The sequence below is a fragment of the Alligator sinensis genome, unplaced genomic scaffold (genome assembly GCF_000455745.1).
Source record: "Alligator sinensis unplaced genomic scaffold, ASM45574v1 scaffold721_1, whole genome shotgun sequence".
Lineage (NCBI taxonomy): Eukaryota > Metazoa > Chordata > Crocodylia > Alligatoridae > Alligator > Alligator sinensis.
The window spans coordinates 1,019,708-1,032,528 of NW_005841857.1; the positions used below are offsets into that span (position 1 = coordinate 1,019,708).

A 12,821-nucleotide genomic window follows, 5' to 3' on the forward strand; every position below is an offset into this window, starting at 1 on the left:
GACTGGAGAGCCAGGCCAGCCCTCGGGGACTAGGCTCTATTGCCCTACGTACTGCTTGAGCAGCCTGTTCTTAAAGGACCCCTTTGCCAGCTTTCTGCCTGGGTCTATGGTCCCTTCTCCATATTTATTTCCTCCTTCCACTGGCCATGCTGCATGGCCCTTCGCTGTAAACGCACAACCTGGGACTTTGTCATGTATCACAAATCGAGCAGGACTGGTCCTGGCTAATGGCAGACCCCAAATGCTGTTGGTTATTATGGATGTGCCTCCGCTCTGAGCCTGTACAGACGCAGAGCTCCCTCGGGCATGGGGGGAACGATACCAAGACGGATTCTTCTTCACGTCTCTTCCTGGAGCCCAAAGGGCATTGCTCTTTCTTTGCTCAATAAGAGCTAACCTGACAATTCACTGTATCCTGATACATTAGAGGTATTCTAGCTATTCTTCATGATTTTGAATTGTCCCCTGGGAGCAAATCAAGCTGCTATGCAGTAGGTACACGTAGATGCAGACACATGGCAAGAGACAAGCCACGTCCCACAGAGATCACAGCCTAAACAGGGAAGTGGCGGAGCTGTGCTGGTCTGAAACCAGGCAGAAGGCAGGGCAGGCTGATACCTTAGAGACCGACTGGTTCAGAGCATGAGCTTTCATAGGGAAGAGCCTGCTTCCTCAGGGTGCCACCCTGCCCTACCTTCAGCCTAAGCTGAGAAACTAGACTGGGAGTGGGAGCAGGAAGCAGCAAGTCCATTCATAGCACCTAGGTGACCAGGGTGTTGCCTACAAACATCCATGCCTTTCTGAACAAATTAGTCTCTAAGGTGCTGCCTCGTTCTGCCTTCTGCCCTTATTTTATAGATGAAGAGGTGAGGCAGAGAGAGCCTAAAGGCCAGATCGTACTCTACCTCTTAAGTGTCTACATGTGACCCTCCACCTCCCTGCTCCAGTCCCTGAACATGAATATAGAAAATGGGTGGGCCATCTGCCTCACTGCTTTGCCCTGAAGGCCAAGTTGCAGTATGTTGCAAAAGCAGATGCATGAATGGATTTCCAGGAATGTAAGATGGGGTTTTTTGCTCTTGAGTGTCTAAGGTGGCATTGGATTTGGACCTAAGTGACTTGCCCCAAGTCAGGGAAGAGGGTGGTGGTAGAATTCAGAACTGAGCTAGGATTTCCCAACTCGGCGCCAGAAGAGCAAAAGGATGGTGGTTAAAGCACTGACCGGAGACTCAGGAGATCAGGGTTTGTTTTTCCAGCTCCAGTGAGTGGCCCTGAGCAAGTCACTTGGTCAGATCTTTGTCCTCCTCCAGGGAAAAACCGTGAAGGCATACACTTCTGCAAAGTGCCATCTTTGCCTTAATGCTCTCACAAAAAGCAGCAAGGAGAAAGAGTGGGGGGGAGGCACCACCTGTTTGCATTGGCACTCTTTTTAGGGACCAGAGCAGGGTGGAATAGGCTCACACTTAGGCATGCAGACTGTGAAATAGGGTCTGGCCCTTAATTTCTCTGTGCCTTGATTTAAAGGGGTTAATGTCTATCAAGTCCTAAATGGGATGAGCCTTATAAGCCCCTGACATGTATTGCATAATAGGAAATGAAGCATCAAATTCTTGTTTGCAGGCACCCTGCACTAGACAAAGGACCCAAGCCTATGCAGACCCTCTGTTCCCAGTATCAGTATGGTTTGACCACTCAGATCTGGTCATTAAAGAGGCAGAAGGCAGGGCAGATTTTCATCTAAACTAAGCTAACTAAGTCAACAATATATATAGCATAAGCTTTTGTGAGCATAAGATCACTTAATCAGATGCATTAGAGACAGTTGAGGGCCTGAGGAAGATCCTCTAGGTCTCCCTCTGCCTGCCTGTCACCCTGTGGGCAGTCCTCCGACAGGCCCCTGCCACCCCTGAGCAAAGTCGGGTTACATACCCCCAGCACCCAGCAATGAGGAGGGAGGGGGGGAAGGAGACATTTCCATCACCCCTTATGGTGCCCTTCATGTGTCCTTCATCCTACAGACAGAGCTTCTGCTTCTCTGGGGACTTTGCCATTCACTGTGTTGTTTAATATGCACCTACGGACACCAAAGAGAGCCAAGGGAGATGGGCAGTGCCCCCTCTTGGGAACCTGCATGAATGAATCCCCTCGGTGATGCAGGGTAACTGTTGTTTCAGTACGTTGCCTCTGGGTCGCAAACTGGCACATACATTAGCAGGCAATTTTTATCCTAATATGTGCTGATCTCATTCATCCTGGGGGAAGCACGGAGCGTTCTCCTCTATGCATCTACCTGGCGAGCTGCATCCAGCGTGACGGCGGGAGACAACTTCTGTGCGGGCTCTGCAGCGGCTGCTGCCTGCTTTCCTGGTTTCTTTCCCAGGGAAGAGACTGGCTTTTTTTTTTCCACCTGGCATTCTTGAGAGAGATGACGGGTAAGTCAGCAAATCAGCTTCATGCCTCGTAAACATGCTCCACTATCAGCCATGAGCAGAGCAGAATTCGCTCCGTCCTGGATTTGCTTTTTTTAGCTGCGATGCCAATGTCTTTAGGAAGGGGTTGGGGGGGGGGTTGTGTTTTCATTTGCAGTGCAGGGGGGGAAAAAAAGGTGTAAAAGCAGAAAGATGCAAGTCGGGTTACAGGCAATCCAGCTCTTCTGCCCTGTATTTGCTCAGCATGCACTGCTAGGGAAATCAGCAGAGAACATTCTTGATTATATTTTATAGCATTTACAGAAAAAGACTGGCTAGCAACAATGAAATGAATCTGACTAGGCTGCATGTGATTTTTTTTTCCCCCTGCATAAAAACCACACAGAAATGAGAGAGGCATCATCTGCTTGCACGCGTACCAGAGATCTCGCAGGCAGCATGATGAGCTGTTGTCCCTGATGTATGGGGTTTGTTTGCTTTTTTTTTTTTTTCTAATCCTTACTAACTTACTAAATACAATGTGGCTTTGACTTTGACCTGTCAGCTGGCCGGCTATCCTGTGGATTTCGGCTATACGGTAAAATATCTCCGATCCTTTTGCAAGGGGTTAACAAACAACTGTATTGAAGCTATTCGCAGGGGGCCGAGCTGCTGCCAGTGTGAGCGCTGTGCTCCGGGTAATGCTAGCGCACGTTGCACGCGTGGCTCCACGCGAGCTGTGCAGCTGACGGAAAGCAGCCCCTGGTCTGCCAGGATTATCTGCAATGTCCTGCGCTGCTCGCGTGGCTGGGAATGTAAACAAGGCGCTTTGTGGTTTTGCTGCATATGGCGTGTGCCGCTGACGTCTGCACGCTGACCACTCTCAAGGCTACAGATATCGCTGGATTTCCCGGCCGAAGTAGGAATGCGGTAGAGTCGGGGCACTGAAGAAAATGCCTGCCTACGGCATTCGGTGATGCGGACCCCGTTGCATCTCGGTTTGGCCAGGTCAGATAAGGGCTGGGCTGTTTGCTGTTGAAACCGAAGCAAGACAAGGTAAGGTTCAGAAAGGCAGATTGGGCTCTGCAGGGCCCTCTAACTTCTCCCAGTGTAGGGGAGGATAAGCCAGCGTGACTGACACTGCATTATCATACTCGGATGAAGGGAGACCTCTTCTCAGAGGCAAGCTCTGTAGCTAAATAAAGAGTTACAGAGAGAAACCTGACTGTGAAACGCCTCCATGCGCAGTGGTGGGTGCTTCAGAAATGTTTACGGATCCCGGCGTGCATTACCTGTGCAGCATGCACAGATGGACGGTCTGCCCGTGCATGTGTCTGCTCTTGGAGAAAAATGTTTGCAGGCTGGAGTTTCCTTGCTGGGAGGGAGGGTGCATGTGTGACTGGGGTAGGCTGAAGCACTCTCTGGACAGAGATGGAGCCTGAAATTGCAACCAGCCTGACAAAGCCTGTTTTGTGATGCAGTAAAGACCACCCTTTCAAAGGACAGCTCTGTTTGGTTTGAATTGATGCCTACTCTCAATTGTTCTGGCGCTCGGTGTCATAGGCATGTTGTTGGACAAAACGGGTCCATTTCCTAAAGAGATTATAAATGTAGTCTGATTCTGCTAGGTTTCTGAATAGATGTGCCCCGGATGTGGAGGGATCCATCTTAACCCATGGATGGGATGGAGGAGATCACTACTTACCCCAAAGGGAGAAGTCAAGGCATGATGCAGATTATGGATATGTAAGCACATTGCCTGTACACATATGTCATGAAGGTCTGTTCTGTTTACTGGCATGCAAACACAAGCACGTTCGGTAAATGAGGCTACACAAGTGAGTTTTCAGGTCCAACGTGAAAGGGTCAAGGGTGCAAGCTGACTGCACAGGCGCTGGAGACTCATTCCAGACAGAGAAAGACACAGAAATGTTCACGAGAGTAGAAGGGAAAAGAGATCTTGTGATGATGTTTGAACCAGTACAGGAGGATGTAAAGTGAGGGCAGAGTGGAGCTGGAGGCAACAGGGACATGCCCGCAGAACAAGAAGTTTGAACTTGGTGCACTATGCAACAGGGAGCCAGAGAAGTCGCTCGGACTAAGTTGACATGGTGGACGTGACAAGAACAATGATTTGGTAGTCGTGCTTTGGATGAACAGGGGCCAGGGATGGAAGATGAACATCAATGAAAGCCCATAAGGGGCTTGCAGCAAGGGAAATTGAGGTTGGATATTAGGAAGAACTTTATTACATGTTGGATATTAGGAAGAACTTTATCGCAATGAGGGTAGTTAAGCATTGGAACAGACTCCTGAGAGAGGTTGTGGGATCTCCATCCTTGGAAATTTTTTAAAGCAAGTTCGATAAACACTTGGCTGGGGTGGTTTAAATAGGGAGGATCCTGTCTTGAGTAGGGGCTGGACTAGATGCCATCCTGAGGTCCCTTCCAGCCATAGTTTTCTATGACTCTATAAGCAAAGGTGATTAGGGAGCACATTGTACTTGGCTGTTGGGATGGGAGGGAAGAGATGGGACTGTGTTGTGTTGTATTGTGTTGTGTTGTGTAGGACATAGCATCAGAATTTCACCACCTCTTAAATGTTGGGAGCGCAAAGCTGCCTCTGCATACAAATAGATGCATGCCACTAATGAGAATTTGCTCTCCTAACTGTAACCTTGTGCTAACTTGTGCCTGGACATGCAAGCAAATGTTTGCAAATGAGTGGAAATACTAATTTTGGATGTTTGGAAAAAAACAATTCTCACTTAATTCCCCTTTCATTATTAACGTCCAAAGCACGAGGACTGCCTTATACCTCCTGCCTACCTTCTGTGGGGAAAAATAAATGATAGAGACCTTGCTAGAGTAGCACAAGGAACATTTTCAAACAAATTGTTCTTGGTTGGATCTTTTAAGTAATTTGAATACATGGTAAATGCCTGGTGACTACGTAGTAAACAATGATAACGTAAAATATTTTTAACGATCTAATTGCATCCCCACTGAGTAGTAGCACTATGCCTCCATATTGCTACTTAGATCCTTTCCTAGATTTCCTAGGAAATTTATGGGCTGGGCTATTTTTATTACTGCGCAGGACAAAGGATCCTTAGTACTCACCAACTGTTTAAAATGTATGTAGTAAACCTAGTGCTACAGAACTAGGAGAACGGCTCCTGCAGGTTTTGGTAGCAGTGAATTCTGTTGTTTCTAATCTTCAAGAGTATGGGAGCACTGGGCAGAGCAAGGCTGTTATTGTCCAAAGCTTTGGAGGTTAGAAGGTAGGAGAACAGGATCGGTTTGTGCGAGAAACTCCCATGTGCAAAGAAGATGCACTTGCTGCTGACTTGTTCTGGGGGGTTGTTCTGTTGTCTCTTATCCTCAACCTTTGCTTGAAAAGGACAGGGGCACTTCAAAAATAATCATCGGGACCTGCAGTTTAGAAGGAATCCACTCCTAGGTAGCAGAATCCCACTTCACCAACCATGGAGCCAAAAGACACTACAGCATTTCTGTTCCTGCTTAGTATTGCCCCTTACTGGGGTGCTGGGGGAAAGCAAATTATCTCTGCCTTCTGGCAACATATATATACTAGGAGCAAAGAGATGAACAACCATCGTTTTGTAACTGTGCTGGAAAATTTTGGAAAGGTCTGTTGTGTTACTGGAACCAAGAGTTAAGTTAAATGGGATCATCTACCTTCTTGGTCTCAGCAGCAGCAAGTCACTGTCCCAGGGAGAAGAGCTGAGAGCCTAAGTTAGCATGGGGTCATGCAAGGAGTCTAGGACCTAACCCAAATCTCTGGAAATCAAAACCAGCACATTTTACCCCAAAAACATCCTTTCTCTACCTGACCATGGGCTGACACCAGAATTTGCTCCTTGGGTTTTCTGTGTGTCCAGGCCTTGACAATATAGCACCTTGCGTGCAAAGTCACCTAGATCAGATGACTCACCTAACTGTGAATAGGACACTCCCTAGGTGTAGCTTACATTAAAGAGATGGTGCAATGCAGGACTGAGGTGGGGTAGGGCATGCTAGCCTGGAAGGGGACAGGGAAGGATCAAATCCATCCCAGGACATCATAGTAGCTTGGGGCACCTGCTGCATGTGAAGCAAACAACTTCCCACCAGTTGTATGTGCATCATCGAAACCCCCAACAGCTAATGTATGAAAACACTGACCTGAACGGCAGCCAGATCCTATCTGATGAGAATGAACTGTTCTTGAGCAATTTTTTCCAGTGAATCCCACGCAAGCAAGTTGTTCTCGAACATGGCACCAGGAGTGCTTGCCATCTCGTGCCAGCTTTCTGTATTAGTGCTTTTCAGGGGGAGGTAAGCTGAGTCCCATTTTATTGCTCAGGGGTATGTCTACACTGTATGCCACAATGCGGTGTAGATGCACCAGCCCCAGCATGGGCACTGCGAGCACTGCTGCTGCAATAGCCTAACAAGGGTAAATTCTCCCTGCTGAGAATCAGGATAAATTAGTCTGCTTTAAACTCTGCTTTACCATGGCTAGACTCTGTGATATCTCCCCTTCCCACCACTGCCACTGTCTCCAGTTGCTTTGGGAGCTCCAGAGCTGCTCTTGCCCTGCTCTAGCTGGACTGCACGGGGAGCCAGGATCAGCTGGGGGCAACAGCAGCAGTGGTTGGTGTGTCCTAGGCACAACCTAGAGCCAGAGTGATGTGCACTGCAATTCCTTGATGTTTAACCTGAGTAACGGAAGTGAAATCATGACAGATCCCACTGGTCTATGAGAAATCAGTCTCTGAATGTGTTCCTCCATCTAATATGTTCTTTCTTTGTAGTAGCTCTTCTTGCTGTGCGAGCCACTTCTGTCTCACAGGGCATTGCAGCTGCTCCTCTGTCCTGTTCTAGTGGCTTGTACTGCAGTATTTAGTCACCGCAACTAGGCATCTTCCAGATCAGTGCTGGCTGCGAGAGGACCGCACAATTGCAGTGTGAAGCGAAGAACTTGGCACTGGGGCATAGACAACCCCACCCGCAAGCTGTGTATGTAGCTTCCATCCTTGTGAGCAGGGTATGTATGTGCCAACTGAGGGCAACCCATGGGTATAGGGTTTCTCCAGAAAAAAAAGGGGCTTGTTGATTCCTGCCAGTTCAGTTTCCCCATCTGTAAGTTGTGGCTGTTTGCCAGCTTCACAGGGATGTCATAAGGACAGAGGTATAACACGCTGAAGAACAGGGCTAATCCCTTACTGTAAGAGCAAGGTCAGCCCCGCAACGCTGAATGTCTAAGGATGTGTCACGTACCGTTTTCAAGGCTATCAGTCATGTGAACAAACTTACGTTCACCTGACGCCTTCTAATTCGCTCTCCGTGATGGATGAGCCTCCGTTAGGGCTCATTCAGTAAATGCAGGAGTGTAACTCTGCCTCTTCTGTGGAATGCAAGAAGAAAACACGAACTGGGTGCAAGGCTGTAGGTTGTAGCCGTGTTGGTCTAAGGACATCGGCAGACAAGGTTCTTTGGGTAAATCCGATATCTTTTCTTAGACCAACTCAAATAGTTGGAAAAATTCTTCTTTGTATCATTTGTCAGGCTGAGGGAGCATCTGCAGTTGGTGTGTGCTCTTCCTAGATGGACTAGATCAGAAGCCAGAGGCCAGCGTGCGTGCAAGGAAGCCGGTCAGTGAACATGTCAATTGAGGCAGTCAGTGGGTTAGAGACAGGCTGGGGGGAGGCAGGGGAGGAAGGGGCATATAATCTCCAACAGTATCTCATCTGCTCCTCCAGAGTCACTTCTCCTTGAGCAGAATTTGACATCACTGGGATCCCTCTGCTCCCCTTGATTCTCAGCATGGGCAGATTGTTCTGAATGGCAGCACAGAGGACAGATATTTTGTGTGATTTATTTACAGAAGAACACAAGCTAGCTTCCCTTGAGTTGCCTCACTTACCAGAAACCTCGCAACCTAATTAGCCTAAGATCTAATTCAATTGCACTGAACGTTCCCTTCATTTCAAACCGGGCAAAGAGGCTGTGCGTTGCTCTATTTGAAGCGTACCGTGCCTGGGAGTCTTTTGCTATCTGTGTTAGATCTTTGGCTTGTTTGGCTGCCGCCATGTCTCTGCCTGTAAATTAATTGAGAATTAGCCCCCAAAACTGTGTGAGCAGGTATTAAAGATATCTGTGAGGATTTAATTTTAGTTAAAAGCATATCGTATTAGATAGCGAAGGAATACAGGGTGGGAGTTTTGAGATAGTCCGAAAGGAAAACCTTAACCCATGTTAAGGGTTATGTCGGAAGTACGACCTTCTGTTGAACATACTGTTGTAATGGGATGGATAGAAGCTACTCCTTGTGGGTCCTGCAGAGACTGGACAATATTGTCCCTGTACAATAGCATGGAAAACTAGTAAATTAAACAGCAAAATATAAGGCATCCTAACAGGTCTGGTTCTCTTATTTTGGCCCATATCAACAAAGCTAATAAGCAGTGACATAATATTAATCAATGGGACTGAGACCTAAGGTGTTAGGGGACCTCTTGGGCAGTGACATGAACCTTATTTTACTATTGCTACCTGGGCAGTTTTCAGAGGTCTCTAATTTCTCTGGGACTGGATGGTCTTTGTCTTTGCCAGAGAAGTTTTGTTCCTTGCAGGGCACTTCTAGCATTATCTGGTTTTGTTCTAATTGTTCTTAGCCAATAAGTTGCTGTCCTCTTCCTTGGAGAGACTCATTTGGCTGCAGAATAGGCTCCGATCAGGAAGCTCTGGCAGAAACTCTCAAGTTGCAGGCCGTTGGTGGCATCTCCATGATAGGTTTATTGTGCCATGCCTCCCTGTTGGAGCCACGCCGCATGCCTCTGGGAGGAGCAGTGTCTTCATTTGAGGCTGTGTAGTGGAGAAGGGTAGCTCCCAGAGGTCTTCCTCAGCCTGTGTGGCTGCTTTGGTCCTCATTACAAGACAGTTATGAGCTATCAAGGTCAAGGTGGCAGGGCCAGAGGGTGACAAAACTGCCACAGGGGTATAGGTTGTAGCCGTGTTGGTGCCACACAAATTGATGCAATGCCTTGGTTGCATTGGACAACATGAAGTACATACAGACAAATCCACCTGACCTAGTACTGCCTAGATTAAGGTGTCTGCATTTTGTTTTCCAGTTCACCGGTCAAAAGCTGCCTTGATGGAGTCCTTGCTAGCAAGGCAGCGTCTCTCCCACAATTATGCTGGTACCTGGCATGCACTTGGCACCTGGTCCTGGATGCACTCTGCAGTGGGTTGGTGTGCAGCAGCTGAGCCTGCTTCCCCAGCCGTTTGCAAAGAGCTGTTGCTTACGAAGGTGTTGCAAGTTCAAGCCCTGATAGGGGTTCTACCTTGTGGTGTTTGTTTTTTGCATGCAGTAGCGTATGTCCCACTCCTTGGCACTGAGAAAAACCAGCATGGTAGTCCCGGGTAGTAGCTGGACTGGAGCGGAGAAAGATGCAGTGCTCTGTATTTGCTGAAGAGGGGAGAGGGCACTGTTTACCCACACCAAGGACAGAAGAGTAGGGGCTCCCCTCTGCTTTCACAGAAGAAAAGTAGCTATATTCCTACCCTTACCTCTTACTCTAACCCATGGTCTTGAACATCCAGGGAAGGGCAAGGTGCAGAGGTGTAACTAGTTATTTGTGTCCAGAGCAGAGCAGGCTGGGGGCAGGATCTAGTGCCGACCCACCAGAGAGCACGGGTTGGGGGGTGTAGGGGGATGGCTTCAAGAGAGATGCTACATGCCAAGCCAGTCCCTGAATACGCACGGACACTGTGACAGCTTCTTGCCACATCATTTAGGAACTGTTCCTGCAGCTCTACCCTGGTGACAAATACGGGATGCTGCGGTCTCTGAGTAACTGCACAACACAAAGCCTCTTCTTGACTGTGTAGTTAAGACCAGCCTCCATCTCATATAACTCCCACCCTTGCTCTCAAAGTCACTTCTCCTCAAATACTTGTTCTGAAACATAAAAGGGAAACACCTGGGGTTATAACTGCCCAAATCCTTGGGATTTGAAGCCAGCTGGGTATTTCAAAAAGGCCCTTTGCTGGTATGCTGGATCAGGGACAGTAACTTAAAGCGCTGGCTCTGCCTAAAAGAAGTGTCCTTCTGCAGCAAGCCCAGCACTGCCTGTCTCAGCTGAGAGGCGAGTAATTCGACTCGCCTTGTTTCTACAAACTAATCGATGGAAACAAATCAATGGACGACTCTGGATGCGGATACGTTTCTGCCTCCTCGGCTCAAGGCAGGGTCCGTGCCAGCCGGCAGATCTCAGAAAAGCCGTAGTTCTTGTGGACACTTTCTGTACTGTGAACAAGTCTGTAGAGTCTGTTATGTTGGTAAATGTGCAAGGTCTCCGGCAGGTTAGTTTGGCTTTTAAAAATAAGGGTAAAATCCATTGCAAATGCTTTTAATTACAAAAAAACACTTTTTGTAGAGCATCCCATCCCTCCATATCTAATCACCGCTAGCTATCACGGGTTATATTTCCCTGGATGTAAAGATTGGGGTAGACCAAACATGGCATAGCTGAAAAGAAAATCAAAGCATGCATTTTTTGACCCTGCCTGGTATCTTGGGCCCCTGCTACATGTTACATATATTATGCAATTAAAGATTAATTGTGCAATAAATTTAAATGGGCCACATATGCAAAGTAATTATCACACCGTAAAAGTGACCATTCAGTTATAAAAAGAGCCAACCAGCTCTAAAGCTAGTGCTTGAAAATGCATAACCACTCGACAGCTGGTTTCTACCCAGCTTGAATTTGAACATGTAGCAGGGTCCTTAATTGAATCTGTATTTTTTTAGATACTTGGAAACAGTGACAGATTTAGGCTTAAGCTACTTAAGCTACAGCATAGGGCCACACAATATGAGGGGCCACTCAATAAGAAAAAAAAACTGGACATTTTCATTTTAATATGACAAAAATGTACATATATCTGGCTCCACAGTTATTATTCCTATTGAGTTCATAAACTTGTGCTAAAATAGCAATCATTCATCGTAAAATTTCATGAAAATCCATTTTTGTGGATTATTTTTATCATATGGGGCCTCTTAAAATGGACATAGTATAGGGCCTCGGCATGTCATAATCTGGCACTGCTTAGAAATGCAAAGGGCAATCCTTGTTTCATGCATGGGAGCAGGATCTGGGTCCGAATAGCGCACGGGTAAATTGAGAGGTGCCCTCTGCTTGCCTTTGCCATGATACTTGTAGACAACTTGACAACCATTAGGTTACTGGTGACTGTGACAACCACTTGACTACTACTGTCTCATTGTTATCATGTCTGTCAATGCACATCTCTCACCTCTCTCTCTCTCCTTTCTGGTCTTCTACTTAGAATAGGGGCTGTGCGGGCCAGGGACTCTTGACTGATTGATTGCTTGATTGATTTTTAGTGCTATTTTTTGTAGAGCATGTAACAATCTTGCATATTGAGATCTTTTATGTGCAAGGGTAACAGAAATAATAGAGGGGCAGCAAGGGGCCGCTTGAGCTGCTACCACCAGCCCCGCCTAGATTCAAGTGATCGGTCGACTCTTCTCTTTGGAGAATTTCCCTTCTAACAGGCGTTGTGCTCCAGCAGGCAGAGGCTGGACAGGGCTTTCCCTGAGATTGGCAGTGATGGGCCGGTGTGGCATGGGGAACAAAGGGATCGTTCCTCCTGGGTTTTGGTGCCCGCGCCGCGTGGGGATTGCAACCGAAACAGAATGCCAACGGGTTCTAGGATCCTGGCAGAGGGAACAGGCGAGACCAGCCATTGCGAATGGGACAAGGAGCGTTGGGGGGAGAGACTGGATGTGGCCTTGCAGGTAAAAGAGGGAGACAAGGACTGGCTGGGCCAAGCAGCCAATTTGGGGGAAAAGGGGATTGAGGGGTGGGGAGGGAAAGAATGAAAGGACAAGGAGTGGGAGGGGAGGACAATAGTACCGTGGGACAGAGAGAGGCAGAGGAGAGGATTTGGACATTTGGGTCTTGGCTAGACCACTTGGATTTTCTCAAACTGAGGGCTGCTCGTAGCTATGTTCCCGCTGCACCCCCAGCTCTCCTTCCTTTTAAGCCTAATCCTCTGGAGCACCTTGGCCTTTTTATTTTTTGCCAAGAGATCCTAGCAACCCTCTTGAGATTGAAAACTTCTGGGTCCTTTTGGAAAGTCCTCCCTGTGGGTGCTTCTAGACTACAAGTCACACTTGGGGAAGCTCAGTAGACAAGATCTCAGCGGCGCTCGGGTCCTTTTACCAACAGCTCTGGGGCACTGACCCCATAAACCTGGAGTGCGCCCCACTCCATCTCCTAAGAATTAAAAAAAAAAAAGGCTGTTTCTAAATATATTTGATCAAAAATGAGTAAGCAGCTGCCCATCAAGAAAGATTAATTTGCCCTTT

At 47.6% G+C, this 12,821-nt stretch overlaps 1 protein-coding gene across 1 annotated transcript in view; it reads left to right on the forward strand.

The window, feature by feature from the left end:
• The first annotated feature begins 3,443 nt into the window (after nt 1-3,443).
• Nucleotides 3,444-12,821, forward strand: part of SLC45A4 (solute carrier family 45 member 4) — a 118,544-nt gene continuing 109,166 nt past the window's right edge. The window contains exon 1 of the mRNA XM_025214509.1: nt 3,444-3,464. The gene's annotated coding sequence lies outside the window, so the exon portion shown is untranslated. The remainder of the gene's footprint in view (nt 3,465-12,821) is intronic.